The sequence below is a fragment of the Cherax quadricarinatus genome, chromosome 100 (assembly GCF_038502225.1).
Source record: "Cherax quadricarinatus isolate ZL_2023a chromosome 100, ASM3850222v1, whole genome shotgun sequence".
In the NCBI taxonomy this organism is placed as follows: Eukaryota; Metazoa; Arthropoda; class Malacostraca; order Decapoda; family Parastacidae; genus Cherax; species Cherax quadricarinatus.
In genome coordinates, this window is record NC_091391.1 from 9,686,926 (window position 1) to 9,704,507 (window position 17,582).

At 41.1% G+C, this 17,582-nt stretch overlaps 1 long non-coding RNA gene across 1 annotated transcript in view; it reads left to right on the top strand.

Annotated features, from left to right (window-relative positions):
• The window catches only part of LOC138851112 (uncharacterized), a 60,380-nt gene that overhangs the window by 2,509 nt on the left and 40,289 nt on the right, over positions 1–17,582 (top strand). The window contains exon 2 of the long non-coding RNA XR_011390993.1: positions 3,937–4,084. This is a non-coding gene — a long non-coding RNA (uncharacterized lncRNA). The remainder of the gene's footprint in view (positions 1–3,936; positions 4,085–17,582) is intronic.

Here is a 17,582-nt window from a genome sequence, read left to right on the forward strand (position 1 = left end):
TATCACTGCAGTGGTGATAGTGACAACATGGTGTATCACTACAGTGGTGATGGTGACAGTATGGTGTATCACTACAGTGGTGATGGTGACAGTATGGTGTATCACTACAGTGGTGATGGTGACAGTATGGTGTATCACTACAGTGGTGATGTTGACAGTATGGTGTATCACTACAGTGGTGATGGTGACAGTATGGTGTATCACTACAGTGGTGATGGTGACAGTATGGTGTATCACTACAGTGGTGATGGTGACAGTATGGTGTATCACTACAGTGGTGATGGTGACAGTATGGTGTATCACTACAGTGGTGATGGTGACAGTATGGTGTATCACTACAGTGGTGATGGTGACAGTATGGTGTATCACTACAGTGGTGATGGTGACAGTATGGTGTATCACTGCAGAGGTGATAATGACAAGATGGTGTATCACTACAGTGGTGATGGTGACAGTATGGTGTATCACTACAGTGGTGATGGTGACAGTATGGTGTATCACTACAGTGGTGATGGTGACAGTATGGTGTATCACTACAGTGGTGATGGTGACAGTATGGTGTATCACTACAGTGGTGATGGTGACAGTATGGTGTATCACTACAGTGGTGATGTTGACAGTATGGTGTATCACTACAGTGGTGATGGTGACAGTATGGTGTATCACTACAGTGGTGATGGTGACAGTATGGTGTATCACTACAGTGGTGATGGTGACAGTATGGTGTATCACTACAGTGGTGATGGTGACAGTATGGTGTATCACTACAGTGGTGATGGTGACAGTATGGTGTATCACTACAGTGGTGATGGTGACAGTATGGTGTATCACTACAGTGGTGATGGTGACAGTATGGTGTATCACTACAGTGGTGATGGTGACAGTATGGTGTATCACTACAGTGGTGATGGTGACAGTATGGTGTATCACTACAGTGATGGTGACAGTATGGTGTATCACTACAACATGGTGTATGGTGTATCACTACAGTGGTGACTGGTGACAAGTATGGTGTATCACTACAGTAGTGATGGTGTATGGTATATCACTACAGTAGTGATGGTGACAGTGTATCACTACATGGTGTATCACTACAGTGGTGATGGTGACAGTATGGTGCATCAATACATGGTGACAGTATGGTGTATCACACTGACAGGATGGTGTATCACTGCAGTGGTGATAGTGACAACATGGTGTATCACTACAGTGGTGATGGTGACAGTATGGTGTTTCACTTGAGTGGTGATGGTGACAGTATGGTGTATCACTTCAGAGGTGATGGTGACAGTATGGTGTATCACTTCGGTGGTGATGGTGACAGTATGGTGTTTCACTTGAGTGGTGATGATGACAGTATGGTGTATCACTTCAGAGGTGATGGTGACAGTATGGTGTATCACTACACTGATGATGGTGATAGTATGGTGTATCACTGCAGTATTGATTGTGACAACATTGTGTATCACTACAGTGGTGATGGTGATAGTATGGTGTATCACTACAGTGGTGATGGTGACAGAATGGTGTATCACTACAGTGGTGATGGTGACAGTATGGTGTATCACTACAGTCGTGATAGTGACAGTATGGTGTATCACTACGGTGGTGATGGTGACAGTATGGTGTATCACTACAGTAGTGATAGTGACAGTATGGTGTATCACTACAGTGGTGATGGTGACAGGATGGTGTATCAGTACAGTGGTGATGGTGACAGTATGGTGTATCACTACAGTGGTGATGGTGACAATATGGTGTATCACTACAGTGGTGATGGTGACAAGATGGTGTATCACTACAGTGGTGATGGTGACAGTATGGTGTATCACTACAGTGGTGATGGTGACAGTATGGTGTATCACTACAGTGGTGATGGTGACAGTATGGTGTATCACTACAATGGTGATGGTGACAGTATGGTGTATCACTACAGTGGTGATGGTGACAGTATGGTGTATCACAAAAATGGTGATGGTGACAGTATGGTGTATCACTACAATGGTTATGGTGACAGTATGGTGTATCACTACAGTGGTGATGGTGACAGTATGGTGCATCACTACAGTTGTGATAGTGACAGTATGGTGTATCACTTCAGTGGTAATGGTGACAGTATGGTGTATCACTACAGTGGTGATAGTGACAGTATGGTGCGTCACTACAGTGGTGATGGTGACAGTATGGTGTATCACTTCAGTGGTAATGGTGACAGTATGGTGTATCACTACAGTGGTGATAGTGACAGTATGGTGCGTCACTACAGTGGTGATGGTGACAGTATGGTGTATCACAGCAGTAGTTACAGTCACAGTATGGTGTATCACTACAGTGGTGATGGTGACAGTATGGTGTATCACAGAGTGGTGATGGTGACAGTATGGTGTATCACTGCAGTGGTGATGGTGACAGTATGGTGAATCACTCTAGTGGTGATGGTAACAGTATGGTGTATCACTACAGTGGTGATGGTGGCAGAATGGTGTATCACTACAGTGGTGATGGTGACAGTATTGTGTATCACTAGAGTTGTGATAGTTACAATATGGTGAATCACTCTAGTGGTGATGATGACAGTATGGTGTGTCACTACAGTGGTGATGGTGACAGTATGGTGTATCACTACAGTGGTGATGGTGACAGTATGGTGAATCACTCTATGGTGATGGTGACAGTATGGTGTATCACTATAGTGGTAATGGTGACAGTATGGTGTATCACTCCAGTGGTAATGGTGACAGTATGGTGTATCACTACAGTGGTAATTGTGACAGTATTGTGTATCACTACAGTGGTAATTGTGACAGTATGGTGTATCACTACAGTGGTAATGGTGACAGTATGGTGTATCACTACAGTGGTAATTGTGACAGTATGGTGTATCACTACAGTGGTAATTGTGACAGTATGGTGTATCACTACAGTGGTAATGGTGACAGTATGGTGTATCACTACAGTGGTAATGGTGACAGTATGGTGTATCACTACAGTGGTAATGGTGACAGTATGTTGTGTGATGAATAGTTTTGAAAACCGACAAGTTGAGGATTGAGACACATATGGAACATATGGGGATCTTTATTTAGGAAACGTTTTGCCACTCAGTGGCTTCATCAGTCCAATACAAACCAGAAAGGTGTAAGGAGAGGAGGAGTTTGAGGTAATCAGTCCCTCAGCCTGGAGTCGATGTGTTCTGTCCATGAATTTTGTTAAATGTACAGCAAAGGGCCGTAGACGTGTCTTATATACTGCTGTCAGGTGAGGCGAAGCAGGAGAAGGCGGGGTCATAGTGGTACCATCCACTAGTCGAAGTTGGTCTTCATACAAAGAATTCTTTAACCTTGTCCAACCTTTGGACGAGGACCTACTTCGACTAGTGGATGGTACCACTATAACCCCGCCTCCTTCTGGTTCGCCTCATCTGACTACAGTATATAAGCTCCTTCTCTCCTTACACCTTTCTACTTTGTATTGGACTGATGAAGCCACTGTGTGGAGAAACGTTTCTTCAATAAAGATTCCCATATGTTACACAGAATAATGTATACTACAGTAGTGATGTTGACAGTATGGTGTATCACTACAGTGGTGGTCAAAGTATGGTGTATCACTACAATGGTGATGGTGACAGTATGGTGTATCACTACAGTAGTGATTGTGACAGTATAGTGTATCACTATAGTAGTTATGGTGACAGTATTTTGTATCACTACGGTACTGATGGTGACAGTATGGTGTATCTCTACATTGGTGATGGTGACAGTATGGTGTATCACTACAGTGATGGTGACAGTATGGTGTATCAATGGAGTAGTGATGGTGAGAGTATGGTGTATCTCTGCAGTTGTGATGGTGACAGTATGGTGTATCACTAGGTGGTGACAGTACGGTGTGTCACTACTGCAGTGGTGGTGACAGTATGGCTTATCACTACAGGTGTGAGAGTGTCAGCAGCAGCAGTGTCAGCAGCAGCCGTGAGGTCACTACCCAGCGTACGGTGGGTGGTGCTGCAGCTGATTGATGTGAGTGATAACATAGTGAGTCATGCCTGTGACCTGGCCCAGCAGCTACAGCCACAAGGAGGGTGAGTCCATCACTGTTATTCTTGTGTTGTGAGTGAGGTTGTCCAGGAGCTACAACCACCAGGAGGGTGAGTCCATCACTGTTATTCTTGTGTTGTGAGTGAGATGGTCCAGGAGCTACAACCACCAGGAGGCTGAATTCTACACTGTTGTTCTTGTGTTTCTAGTGAGGTGGTCCAGGAGCTACAACCAGCAGGAGGGTGAGTCCATCACTGTTATTCTTGTGTTGTGAGTGAGGTAGTTCAGGAGCTACAACCACCAGTAGGGTGAGTCCTTCACTTTTGTTCTTGTGTTGTGAGTGAGGTGGTCCAGGAGCTACAACCACCAGGATGGTGAGTCCTTCACTGTTGTTTTTGCCTTTTGAGTGAATTGGTCCAGGAGCTACAGCCACTAGGTATGCGAGTCCTTCTCTATTGTTCTTGAGTTATGAGTCAGGTGGTCCAGGAGCTACAACCACCAGGAGGGCGAGTCCTTCTCTGTTGTTCTTGTGTTGTGAATGAGGTGGTCCAGGAGCTACAATCACCAGGAAGGTGAGTCCATGGAAACATAAACACATATGCAGTTTAATGTGATCCTTTATTGACAACGTTTCGCCCACACAGTGGGCTTTTTCAAGTCACAAACAGATCTACCTGGGGTCCATGGAAGGTACGCGAGTATTTATAGTCGGGTTCAGAATGCTGAGGTCAGGTGGAGAATGCTGCGTCTGATGATGTACCAAGTGGGGTTATAGAGTCTTAAAATCCTGGGTAGCTTGGAAGGGAGATTGGATAAGTTTGTGAGCAAACCTTCTGCAGTGTTCTTCCATTCCTATGTTCTTATGTGGGATAGCGATTGTTGAGAAATGGGTTTACCAGCTAAGCTTATTAAATATAGGGAAAACTTAACTTAGAAAGACAGCTCATCACCTGCACAGCCGCCCCTGCAGACGAGATCTTGAGAAGCTGTCGAAGTCATTCCTCAATGGGCTGAAATGAGTTATAATTTGTAAACAATAAATTACCCCTAGAGGGTGTTATGTCAGCATATTTCATTCACTGATGGCTGACAAACTTACTTGTGTGGACTCAAAAGTCCACACCTTACTGCCGACTATAGGTTGATTACAAACTCCTTGCGACTCAAGAACTGCACAGTCCCCCATACTACAAGAAATTCGTAACCTATCTTGCTCTTGTAGCGTGAGCTATGGTGTTCTTCACACCTTCGACAGGTATCGGTGACTTGATAGAAGTTGAAGTGTCCTTGGATGTCCATGTCTTCCATAGTCTAGGAATACGCACACTGGTACACTATGTTCCACAAGATTTGTCTTTATTGTTCACAATCTTATCACTAAAGAAGCTGATCACACTTCTCTTAAGTGTTTATTGTGTTTTATGAGACACTTTGTTCACACTAACGTACAGATCGTTCTTTGTTGGTTATCCTGGCGTCAGTGTCACTCTCAGTAGAGTCAAAAGTAATCTGAAGACGCCACAGCACCCCACGCCGTTACTCCCCTAGCACAAAGGAAAAGCTGACCTAGTACTTTTACTTCCTTGCCACTTCCTCCATGAAGCAAAGCAGAGTGTTTGATTCTTGCTGTCTTGAGCATAGACAACAATATACACTATCTCTACCATGGTAATAAAGTGGGAGCAGGATTTTCCTTAATTGTCCTGCTAAGGTAAGAGATGAACTGTCTCTTATTAAACTACACTTTGCAACACTGGACCACAGGGAGCGGCGGTCGCTTGACCACACGTCGCATACTGGTACTGCATCTGGGATCAATTACTCACTGTAGCAGTAGACAAGATATTTGCCCCTTCTGAGAGGGCTGGGCCCCTCTGGGCTGAAAGGGGCTGAAGGGGCTGAAGGGGGCTGAAGGGGCTGATACCACCCTCCTGGAGAAAATTTCTCCACAGCGATGAAGAAGTTTCTTGGCAAGTGGTTCAGCTATGTTATAGAAGCCATTGTTCTGGTTGAAATTGTTGGTTATAGAGATAAGCCATGATTCCAGGGTTCTTTGGTATTGAGTGTTGTCTTCTCTGGCGATAAATCTTGAGTTTCTGTACTTATTTAAATGGTTGTGTGAATTGCAGTGTTGTACACAAGCATTCCTTATATCGTCAGACCTGCTTGCATATTGGTGTTCTGAAATACGTGTTTGGAGGTCTCTTGATGTTTCACCCACGTATAATTTTCTGCAGTTATTATAAGGGATTATGTATACCCCTGCAGAGGATAGAAACTTGTCCTGTCTATTACTGGTAATGTCCTTGATGGTCGTGGTTGTGGAGGTAGATACTTGGAATGAGGTATTGGAAAAGATGTTTGAAACATGTTTGGCAATGGAGTTGGTGGGGAGGACTATGTATCTCTTCTCGGCAGTGTCTTTTAATGCCCGACGTCTGCAGTCTCTGATGAAGTGACGAGGATAGTGGAGTTTATAAAATATTTGTTCAATTATAGTGCATTCTTCCTCAAGGAACTAATTGCTGCAGATTCTGAGTACGTGCAGGAAGAAGCCTATAATTACACCACGTTTAGTTTTGGTGTCGTGGTGAGAGTAGAAGTGGAGAAGATCGTTTTGGTTGGTGGGTTTTCGATAGACTTTAAAACGAAGTTCATTGTCAGTTTTGCAGACGAGAACATCAAGGAAAGGAAGAGTATTGTCGACTTCTTCTTCAAGTGTGAACTGGATTGAGGGCTCGACCTGGTTGAGCTTGTTTTGTAGAGCTTGAACCTTGAAACGTCTGGGAGTTATGAGGAGAATGTCGTCAACATAACGGAGCCAGGTGACAGTCGAAGGAATAATGGTGGAGAAACGCTCGGCTTCCAGATGTTCCATGTATAAGTTCGCCAGGACAGCAGTGAGTGGCGAACCCATGGGTAGTCCAAAAGTCTGCTGAAAGAGGTGATTTTCGAAAGAGAAACATGTAAAACCGACACATAGTTCAACAAGGTCTATGAAATCGCTGGCTTGAATAGGAAGATCAGGTGAATCGTCAATTTTCCTGCGCAGGAGATCGATGGCTTGTGTAGTAGGTACTTTGGTGAATAGGGAAGTTACGTCAATGCTGGAAAGTTTCTTGTTCCTGATGTTGATGTTGCGAATGCGATTGAGAAGATCACCCGAGTGTTTGAGATGTGCTGGACTGATAGTTCCCAAGAGTTTAGAGAGGTGTTTTGCGAGAATTCCTGAGAGTTGGTGAGGAGTACTGCCTGTTCCCGAAGAAATGGGCCTCAATGGGATACCAGGCTTGTGAGTTTTTGGCAGGCCGTACATTCTGGCAGGTCTGGGGTTGCTGGGTATGGTGTGCTGAAGTTTCTTCCCTTGTTCTGAGTTCCTCAGAATGCGGCGAGTCCTTTGAAGAAAAGTTTTAGTAAGGTTGTCCACTTGGTTAGTTGTGAGAGGTTTGTAGGTATCTGGGTCATTAAGTAGATTGAGCAATGATGTTGGTTGTGGTGGTTGCAGCAGTGATGGTGGTTGCAGCAGTGAGGGTGGTTGAAGCATTGACAGTGGTTGAAGTGGTTGCAGCAATGATAATGGTTGTGGTGGTTGCAACAGTGATGGTGGTTGTGGAGGTTGTAGCAGTGATGATGGTTGTGGTGGTTACAGCAGTGATGGAGGTTGTGGTGGTTGAAGCATTGATAGTAGTTGTTGTGGTTGCAGCAATGATGATGGTTGCGATGGTTGCAGCAGTGATGGTGGTTATGGTTGTTGCAGCAGTGATGGTGGGTGTGGTGGTTGAAGCATTGACAGTGGTTATGGTGGTTGCAGCAGTGAAAGTAGCTGTGGTGGTTGCAGCAGTGATGGTCGTTGTGGTGGTTGTAGCAGTGAGGATTGTGGTGGTTGCATCAGTGATGGTGGCTGTGGTGGTTGCAGCAGTGATGATTGTTGTAGTGGTTGCAGCAGTGATGGTGGTTGTGGTGGTTGGAGCAGGGATGGTGATAGTGGTGGTTGCAGAAGTGATGATGGTTGTGGTGGTTGAAGCAATGATGATGGTTGTGGTGGTTACAGCAGTGATGGAGGTTGTGGTGGTTGAAGCATTGATAGTAGGTGTTGTGGTTGCAGCAATGATGATGGTTGCGGTGGTTGCAGCAGTGATGGTGGTTATGGTGGATGCAGCAGTGATGGTGGGTATGGTGGTTGAAGCATTGACAGTGGTTATGGTGGTTGCAGTAGTGAAAGTAGCTGTGGTGGTTGCAGCAGTGATGGTCGTTGTGGTGGTTGTAGCAGTGAGGATTGTGGTGGTTGCATCAGTGATGGTGGCTGTGGTGGTTGCAGCAGTGATGGTGGCTGTGGTGGTTGCAGCAGTGATGATGGTTGTGATGGGTGAAGCATTGACAGTGGTTGTGGTGGTTGCAGCAGTGATGGTGGTTGTGGTGGTTGCAGTAGTGATGATTGTTGTGGTGGTTGTAGTGATGGTTGTCGTGGTTGCAGCAGTGATGGTGGTTGTGGTGATTGCAGCAGTGATGGTGGCTGTAGTGGTTGCAGCAGTGATGGTGGTTGTGGTGGTTGAAGCATTTACAGTGGTTGCAGTGGTTGTAGCAGTGATGATGGTTGCGGTGGTTGCAGCAGTGATGATTGTTGTGGTGGTTGCAGCAGTGATGGTGGACGTGATGGTTGCAGTGATGGTTGTGGTGGTTGCAGTAGTGACTGTGGTTGTGGTGGCTGTGGTGGTTGAAGCATTGACAGTGATTGTGGTGGTTGCAACAGTGACGATGGTTGCAGTGGTTGAAGCAGTGATGATTGTTGTGGTGGTTGCAGCAGTGATGGTGCTTGTGGTGGTTGCAGCAGTGATGGTGGCTGTGGTGGTGGCAGCAGTGATGATGGTTGTAGTGGTTGCAGCATTGATGGTGGTTGTGTTGGTTGTAGTGATGGTTGTGGTGGTTGCAGCAGTGATGGTGGTTGTGGTGGTTGCAGTAATGACAGTGGTTGTGGTGGTTGCAGCATCGATGATTTTTGTGGTGGTTGCAGTAGTGATGGTGGCTGTGGTGGTTGCAGCAGCGATGATGGTTGTGGTGGATGAAGCATTGACATTGGTTGTGGTGGATGCAGCTGTGATGGTGGTTGTGGTGGTTGCAGGAATGATATTGGTTGTGGTGCCAGCATAGTTGTTGATCCCCTGTATGTGTATATGTTATCTGAGTATCAGAGTACCCAACCTTTGGACGGCGACCTACGTACACTAGTGGCAGGTCCCACTGTGATCCCGCCTCCTCCTGCTTCGACTCATCTGACTGCAGTATATAAGCCACCTCTCTGGCCCTATGCTGCACTTCCTACAAGAGTGATGGACTGAACACATCGATTCCAGGTTGAGAGACAGATTACCTCAAACTTCTCCTCTCCTTATCCATTTCTACTTTGTATTGGACTGATGAAGCCACTGTGTGGTGAAACGTTTCTTCAATGAAGATTCCCATGTGTTGCATAAGTGTCTCAATTCTTCAACTTGTCGATTTTCAAAACCATTCATCACGCATGTTTTATATAGTTGACCCCTTGCTAGGCTCAGTGACTAGCTTGTGTGACGTCACGTGATGCCACATGTGAGTGCTGTGCTCCCAGCCTTGTCCTTACTCAGCGCTTAGGTCTACCAACAGACAACACAGGCAGTCTGGGCTCCCCTCTCACACACTGCTAATATAAGTGTTACCATCCAACAAGTGTGTTTAACTCCAACCATCACATCTCCACGAACCCTCCCAACAAATGGTGCCAGCGGTGAGAGTATAAATTTTATATTTATGCAGATGAATGGAGATAACTTCTGTCAGCCGACAACGGACATTGTGTCGACCACGTTCTAGCCTAGCAGCCAGCTACCCTGAGCAAGCGTTCACCAGCCTGTTTGCTTCCTGGTTCCTGGTCAGTCTTTGTCTTAGTGTTTTATTTGCTTATTTGCATTACTTCCGAGGGGTTGACCCAGATTTGCAAATTAAGCCAAACCGCCAAGCCAGTCTGTGTGGGGGAGCCAAGACCTACACCATCCAGCCTGTCTTAAGTACCAGCCTTGCCTGCTAGCCAGCTTTCCACCCCTGCTGTGCTCCTCGTTACAAGTTCTCAAGGCAATCTATGTGATGGGTTAAGCCAGCCAGCCAGCCTACTAACTCAGGTGACTAACCCAGTACTCAAGCAAGCCACATGAGTTCCAGCCTTCACCATCACTTTGTGCTTTCAGTTCTAAGCTGTTCTGAGTGCTTTTACCATCCCTGTGGTGTTGTAGTATTTTGTGGGTTTTTAAGCCAGCCTGGCTTAGAATATTCTCGTGCCTAGTGTGGGTGTACCCAGAGCATATGGGTTATGCCGCTTATCCCGTAGGCCCAGCCACCACGCAGTGTCCCAGTGCACTGCCTCAAGCACCCACACCTTCCACAACCACCACTGTGTTTTTTTTAACCCTTATAACGGGTCCTAGCACCTTATTTTATGGACCACATACGGGGCCAAGACAAGATTGTTCCTTCGTCCCTGTGCGCCAACGTAAAAGCCTCCTGTGTGTGTTTATCGTCGATTTAATTGCAAATTCTTAGAGGAGTCACAATGTTGAGAGTAGTAGAGAATGCCGACAGCCCACGAGACTCCACCACCACCAGCCTCCTGCCTTCACCTCCACACCCATCAATTCTTCTCAACGTGCTTCCTCTTCACCATAAACGTTTATAGACATTTGCAAGTGTTGAGCCTTTTTTTTTTGTTTGTTTGTTCTCCGTGATTTCTTAGTGACATTTCTTTTTCAGTGATTTCTTAGTGACATTCAGTGACTCTTGATTAGACTGTGTTTATTATATCCTGTTTGTAATATTTTTTTTTCTTTCTTCAGTGTTTAATTTTCATGCTTTATTTTTATGTCTGTTGTGTTGTATTTCTTTTTTTATATATACGTGAAGTAAGTACTTTAATATTTTTCACTGTTGTGTGCACTATATAAGCAGTATAAACTTGTGTTTACACTTCACAATTATCGTGTGTTCACAGTACTGTGTTCCTTGCCCAGTAAGTTATGAAGTAAAGTAATTCAGTAACTGTTATCTTATATTCTGCATCACAACTCAGTATTTGTGTATTCTTACTGATTTTTTTTATTCATTCATTTCCCATTTTACTGTGTGTTGAACATTCTTTTGTGCTAATTCTTTTCATTTAGCCAGTGTCTAATTTGTCTTATCTCCACAGACAATAGTGCCATTATTTTGTTTGAAGCAAGACAATTATTACCAATTTTTGTCAACACAAGACCAGATTGCAAGAAAATTATCATAGTATTGTGCATATATTGCTGTGTTGTGTTGCTGCCTCACTGAAAGTGTTAACCTTTCTCTGTTTTGTGTTTTATGTCTCTATTAGTTTTTATATTTCATTGAACAAATTCACTTTTAGTGCAATTTTTAACTTCTTTTTTTAAAGTAAATCATTCTTTTGTTTGTTCAGTAAGTGTTGCTTAAGCTGCAGTTAAGAGTTAAAGTGTTAAGTCAGTTCATTCCTTCATCATTTTTTTATTGTTTTTGGAAACTGCATTTTCTTGTGTGTCTTTTTTTATTTTCTTGTGTGTGCCTTTTTTTTATTTTCTTGTGTGTGCCTTTTTTTATTTTCTTGTGTGTGCCTTTTTTTATTTTCTTGTGTGTGCCTTTTTTTATTTTCTTGTGTGTGCCTTTTTTTATTTTCTTGTGTGTGCCTTTTTTTATTTTCTTGTGTGTGCCTTTTTTTATTTTCTTGTGTGTGCCTTTTTTTATTTTCTTGTGTGTGCCTTTTTTTATTTTCTTGTGTGTGCCTTTTTTATTTTCTTGTGTGTGCCTTTTTTTATTTTCTTGTGTGTGCCTTTTTTTATTTTCTTGTGTGTGCCTTTTTTTATTTTCTTGTGTGTGCCTTTTTTTTATTTTCTTGTGTGTCTTTTTTTTATTTTCTTGTGTGTGCCTTTTTTTTATTTTCTTGTGTGTGCCTTTTTTTATTTTCTTGTGTGTCTTTTTTTTATTTTCTTGTGTGTGCCTTTTTTTATTTTCTTGTGTGTGCCTTTTTTTATTTTCTTGTGTGTGCCTTTTTTTATTTTCTTGTGTGTGCCTTTTTTTATTTTCTTGTGTGTGCCTTTTTTTTATTTTCTTGTGTGTGCCTTTTTTTATTTTCTTGTGTGTGCCTTTTTTAATTTTCTTGTGTGTGCCTTTTATTTTATTTTTGCAGTATTGCATCATTCTGCAATAACTTGTGCAAATATTGTGCTGCCATTAAATTTTTTCTTTCAGAAATTATTTTGTGTAGTGTTGTGTTGTGCAGTAAATTTTGATTAGTAATTATTATTTGTAATATTGCTAGAGTTTATTTTAGTGTAATATTGCTAGAGTTTATTTTAGTGCAATATTGCTAGAGTTTATTTTAGTGTAATATTGCTAGAGTTTATTTTAGTGCAATATTGCTAGAGTTTATTTTAGTGCAATATTGCTAGAGTTTATTTTAGTGTAATATTGCTAGAGTTTATTTTAGTGTAATATTGCTAGAGTTTATTTTAGTGTAATATTGTTAGAGTTTATTTTAGTGTAATATTGCTAGAGTTTATTTTAGTGCAATATTGTTAGAGTTTATTTTAGTGTAATATTGCTAGAGTTTATTTTAGTGTAATATTGCTAGAGTTTATTTTAGTGCAATATTGCTAGAGTTTATTTTAGTGTAATATTGCTAGAGTTTATTTTAGTGTAATATTGCTAGAGTTTATTTTAGTGTAATATTGCTAGAGTTTATTTTAGTGTAATATTGCTAGAGTTTATTTTAGTGCAATATTGCTAGAGTTTATTTTAGTGTAATATTGCTAGAGTTTATTTTAGTGTAATATTGCTAGAGTTTATTTTAGTGCAATATTGCTAGAGTTTATTTTAGTGTAATATTGCTAGAGTTTATTTTAGTGTAATATTGCTAGAGTTTATTTTAGTGTAATATTGCTAGAGTTTATTTTAGTGTAATATTGCTAATATTGCTAGAGTTTATTTTAGTGTAATATTGCTAGAGTTTATTTTAGTGTAATATTGCTAGAGTTTATTTTAGTGTAATATTGCTAGAGTTTATTTTAGTGTAATATTGCTAGAGTTTATTTTAGTGTAATATTGCTAGAGTTTATTTTAGTGTAATATTGCTAGAGTTTATTTTAGTGTAATATTGCTAGAGTTTATTTTAGTGTAATATTGCTAGAGTTTATTTTAGTGTAATATTGCTAGAGTTTATTTTAGTGTAATATTGCTAGAGTTTATTTTAGTGTAATATTGCTAGAGTTTATTTTAGTGTAATATTGCTAGAGTTTATTTCAGTGTAATATTGCTAGAGTTTATTTTAGTGTAATATTGCTAGAGTTTATTTCAGTGTAATATTGCTAGAGTTTATTTTAGTGTAATATTCTGTGATTTATGTTTTACATTTCTTGTTCTGTACATAATATTTTATTCTTTGTGTGTGACTTTATTTTTTTTTAGAGATTTGCTTTCCCAGTCCATTTTAATTTTGATTCTATTTTATCATTTTTATTGATTTATCATTTATTGTTGAATTTCTTTATTGTATTGAGATTAAAGCCAACTCACTGTGCCATTAATTCAAATTAAAGTAAATTTGAGTAAATTTGATTTGAGTGAAGTACAATTTCTCGTGATTATCAAAGTGTTGCTTATCCAGTTAAGTATTGTGTAAGTTTTCCTTGCTCTACAGTGTGACTTGGCATTTTTCTTTACTTATGCAGAATAGTTAAGTATTTTCTTCCGATTTAAGCTTATTGTGTCATTCTCTCTATTATTCTTGGGTTTATGTCCTTGAGTAAGTTCTCTGAGAAGATGTCCCAGTCACTTTTGTTTGCTCTCTTAGTGTATCATGCCAGTCAAAGTAAACATGAATCAGTCCACAGTACCAATAATCCCTTACTGACTGAAAGACAATACCTAGTCCTTGAGCAATGTTTATTCTCACAGCTTGTATCTGAGATGTATTAAAGTGCTGCGAAATGTGAAGTTCAGATTAAGTTCCTATAGATCCGTGAATTACTTATTAACGTAGCCGAGCAGTCAGGCTCTAGTAAGACTGTCACTCTTGTCTGGAATCCAGCCACAATATTGTGCATGCAGGATAGTGTACAGTTACCTTGGGTTTCAGAGGAACCTCAGACAACCCTGGGTGCTGAGACTACTATCCCTGCGATGGCGACTTGCTCAAGTAGTCGTTCCTTCCAGGGGATGCTTTGTGAACAACGTTACTTGTAATGAGTTATGTCATCTCTTGCTGATGTCGCAAGCCGTTGCAGAAAGACGTTTCTGTGGCTAATGTACTCACTTGAGTGTTGTTGTTGTTCCTTGTGTTCCAGATTGTGATACTATCTTCGATGACAGTAATCCGTGCAGTGTACAAAGTTATTTCTCGAGTAACCTTCAAATGTTAACGTTTGTAAGTGTAGTTTCTTTATAGCTGATACCTCGTGTCACTGTGTGCGACTCAGAATGAATACCAGCGTTGTCGACCGTGTTCCTTTCTTTTCCTCTGTGCTTGCAGTGAGAGATAGATCCGTTCTCCCTTACTCATATTGTGTGTTATATCATTACTTTCTCTACTGGGGAGAGTCATCCACTCTACCGAGTTTGTTCATTTCTCCAGTAAGAAAGAACCGATCCCTTGTGGTCTGGTGTGATTCGATTCCTGCTCCAGGAAGATCTTATTCTGACTGTGAAGCCACCAGCACCCATTAGTGACTTTGTAATGAGCCAAGAATTACTGTATCGAACAGCCGAGCTGGGTACTCTAGGCAGAAAAGTAAACCAGTTAGTAATTCCACAGTCACTAGTGAATGTAGCTGTATCTTTTGAAAATACTTATTCAGATCTCCCTCAGTCAAGACATGTGTTAGCCATTGCAAAGGAATTCACTCCTCCCAAAGACGATAATCATTCTGCATAAGTAAATCTTACCCTCGCAGAGTTGGGTTTAAATGTACATAGCCTGTATAATTAGATGTCCAAGATGAATGAAATCGTCGACTGTGTGTTTGTTAATAGCTGATCAGTTTTCAGATTTTTTTTTGTGTTTACGTTTGTTACAAAAAACGCGATTTCTACTAAGCATAGAGATCTCCAGTGAATATTAGAAAGAACTGCCATTCTAGCATCCAGCCTGTTACTGACACAAGAGGAGATATAAAAAGACCTGGAAAACACTTTCTCAAATTCTGGGGACCCACAAGCTGAAAAAAACCAAGAATATTGTTCTAACTAAACCACATGAAACACCACTGCATCCCACTGACACAGCTAACAAGATAAACGACTTCTTCTCAAACATAGGATCTATCTCGCCAGCAAAATCCCACATACCAATGTCCGTGCCAGGGACTACCTAGATGGGAATTTCCCAAATTCCTTCTATTTTGTACAAACTGAGCCCACGGAAGTCACTGCGATCTTAAAGTCACTTAAAAATAACTCGGGGAATCTGTCTCACTTACCACCATTATTGTACAAGCGAGCGGCCCATGTCCTTTCGCATGCTATTACTTTACTTTTTAACAAGTCACTAGAAACTAGCACTTTCCCGACACTACTCAAGACAGCAAGGGTTACGCCAATACATAAAGGTGGTGACCCTACAGACGTAAACAACTATAGGCCAATATCAAACTTACCATTGCTATCCAAAATCTTCGAGAAACTCGTGAACAGGGGACTATATTCATTTATAACATCACAAAACATACTCAACCCCTGCTAATTTGGATTCAGGAAAAATAAAATCACTAATGATGCATTTATTAAAATGCTAGACTTGCTTTACACAGCATTGGAAAATAAGGAATATCTGCGAGGAATTTTTATTGACCTAAGAAAAGCGTTTGACACAGTAGACCACGGCATCCTACTCCACAAACTTGACCACTATGGTATAAGAGGCCATGCGCTTGCATATATTAAATCCTACCTTTCTAATAGGTATCAGTATGTCACCATTAAAGACAAAGCCTCATCAATACGGCCACTTGATACTGGCATTCTGCAGGGAAGTGTCATTGGACCCCTGCTCTTCCTCATATACATCAATGATCTTCCATACGTATCCCAACACCTGAAACCCATTCTCTTTGCTGACGACACGACTTATGTCATCTCCCACCCTAATCTTGCCACCCTCAACACCATTATTAACAAGGAGCTGCTCAAAATATCGACTTGGATGACAGCCATTAAACTTACACTTAACACTGGCAAAACCTACTATATTATGTTTGGTAGCAGAGCAGGCGTTGCACAACTTAACATTAAGATCGACAACACTTTAATTGCCAGACATAATGAGGGCAAATTCTTTGGCCTATACCTCGACAACAACCTAAATTTCGGCACCCATATCCAACACATAACAGAAAAGTATCCAAAACGGTTGGGATCCTCTCCAAGATACTATACTATGTGTCGCAAACTGCCCTTCTCACACTATACCATTCACTTATGTATCCATACCTCACCTATGCTATCTGTGCTTGGGGTTCAACTGCAGCAACACACCTAAAGCCAATAATAACCCAACAAAAAGCCGCAGTAAGAATGATCACTAAATCCCATCCCTGGCAACCCCCCCCCACTCTTCATAGATCTAAACTTACTCCCTGTTCAGTACATCCACACTTACTACTGTGCAATCTATAACTACAGGACCTTAAATTCCAATATTAACCTTGACCTAAAACGCTTTCTTGATAGTTGTGACAAGATCCACAGGCATAACACAAGACATAAACATCTCTATGACATTCCCATATTCGACTAAACCTTTACAAAAATTCAATGAATTTCAAAGGACCTAAAATCTGGAACACCCTACCTGAAAACTCTAGAACTGCAGACACATTCATCACTTTCAAAACTACAGTTAGAAAACATCTTATCTCCCTGATACACCCCATCAACTAACTACATGATAACCACCTGGTGGTTCACAAATACACTCACTCACCCACTGACTATAATCTTAGAAGTACTAATCTTAATCTTAAAATAATAAATCCTAACTAGTCATAAGTTTGCCTATGATACTCCAATATAGACACTTTGTATTGTGCCAAAACAAAAGCATTCACATTGCTAAACTCAAAAATTATGATGTAGTCACTTAGCCTTAATACCATAATCTGTAAGGATTTAATGTTAAGAATTAATCTAAGTCTGCCCGAAATGCATAGCCATGCCAGGTGTCCTAGTGGCCCCCTCTGTAATCAGTATTTTATAACATGTTAACCACACAATACCCAAAACCTGTAAACCCCACATTGTAACCCTTATAGAGAATAAACTTGAACTGAATTGAATTGAAGTAGTCAGTTTCCTGGTCCAATTATCCATTAGATTTTAACAATAATTATTAGTGTTTCAAGATTGCAACTGGTAGGTTACTAACTAAAGAAATTAAAATTTATTAAGTTTATTACCAATAAAGATGTCTAGGAGAATATTATAAAATTAAAATAAATTAATCAATTTAAACAAATTAATAATAAT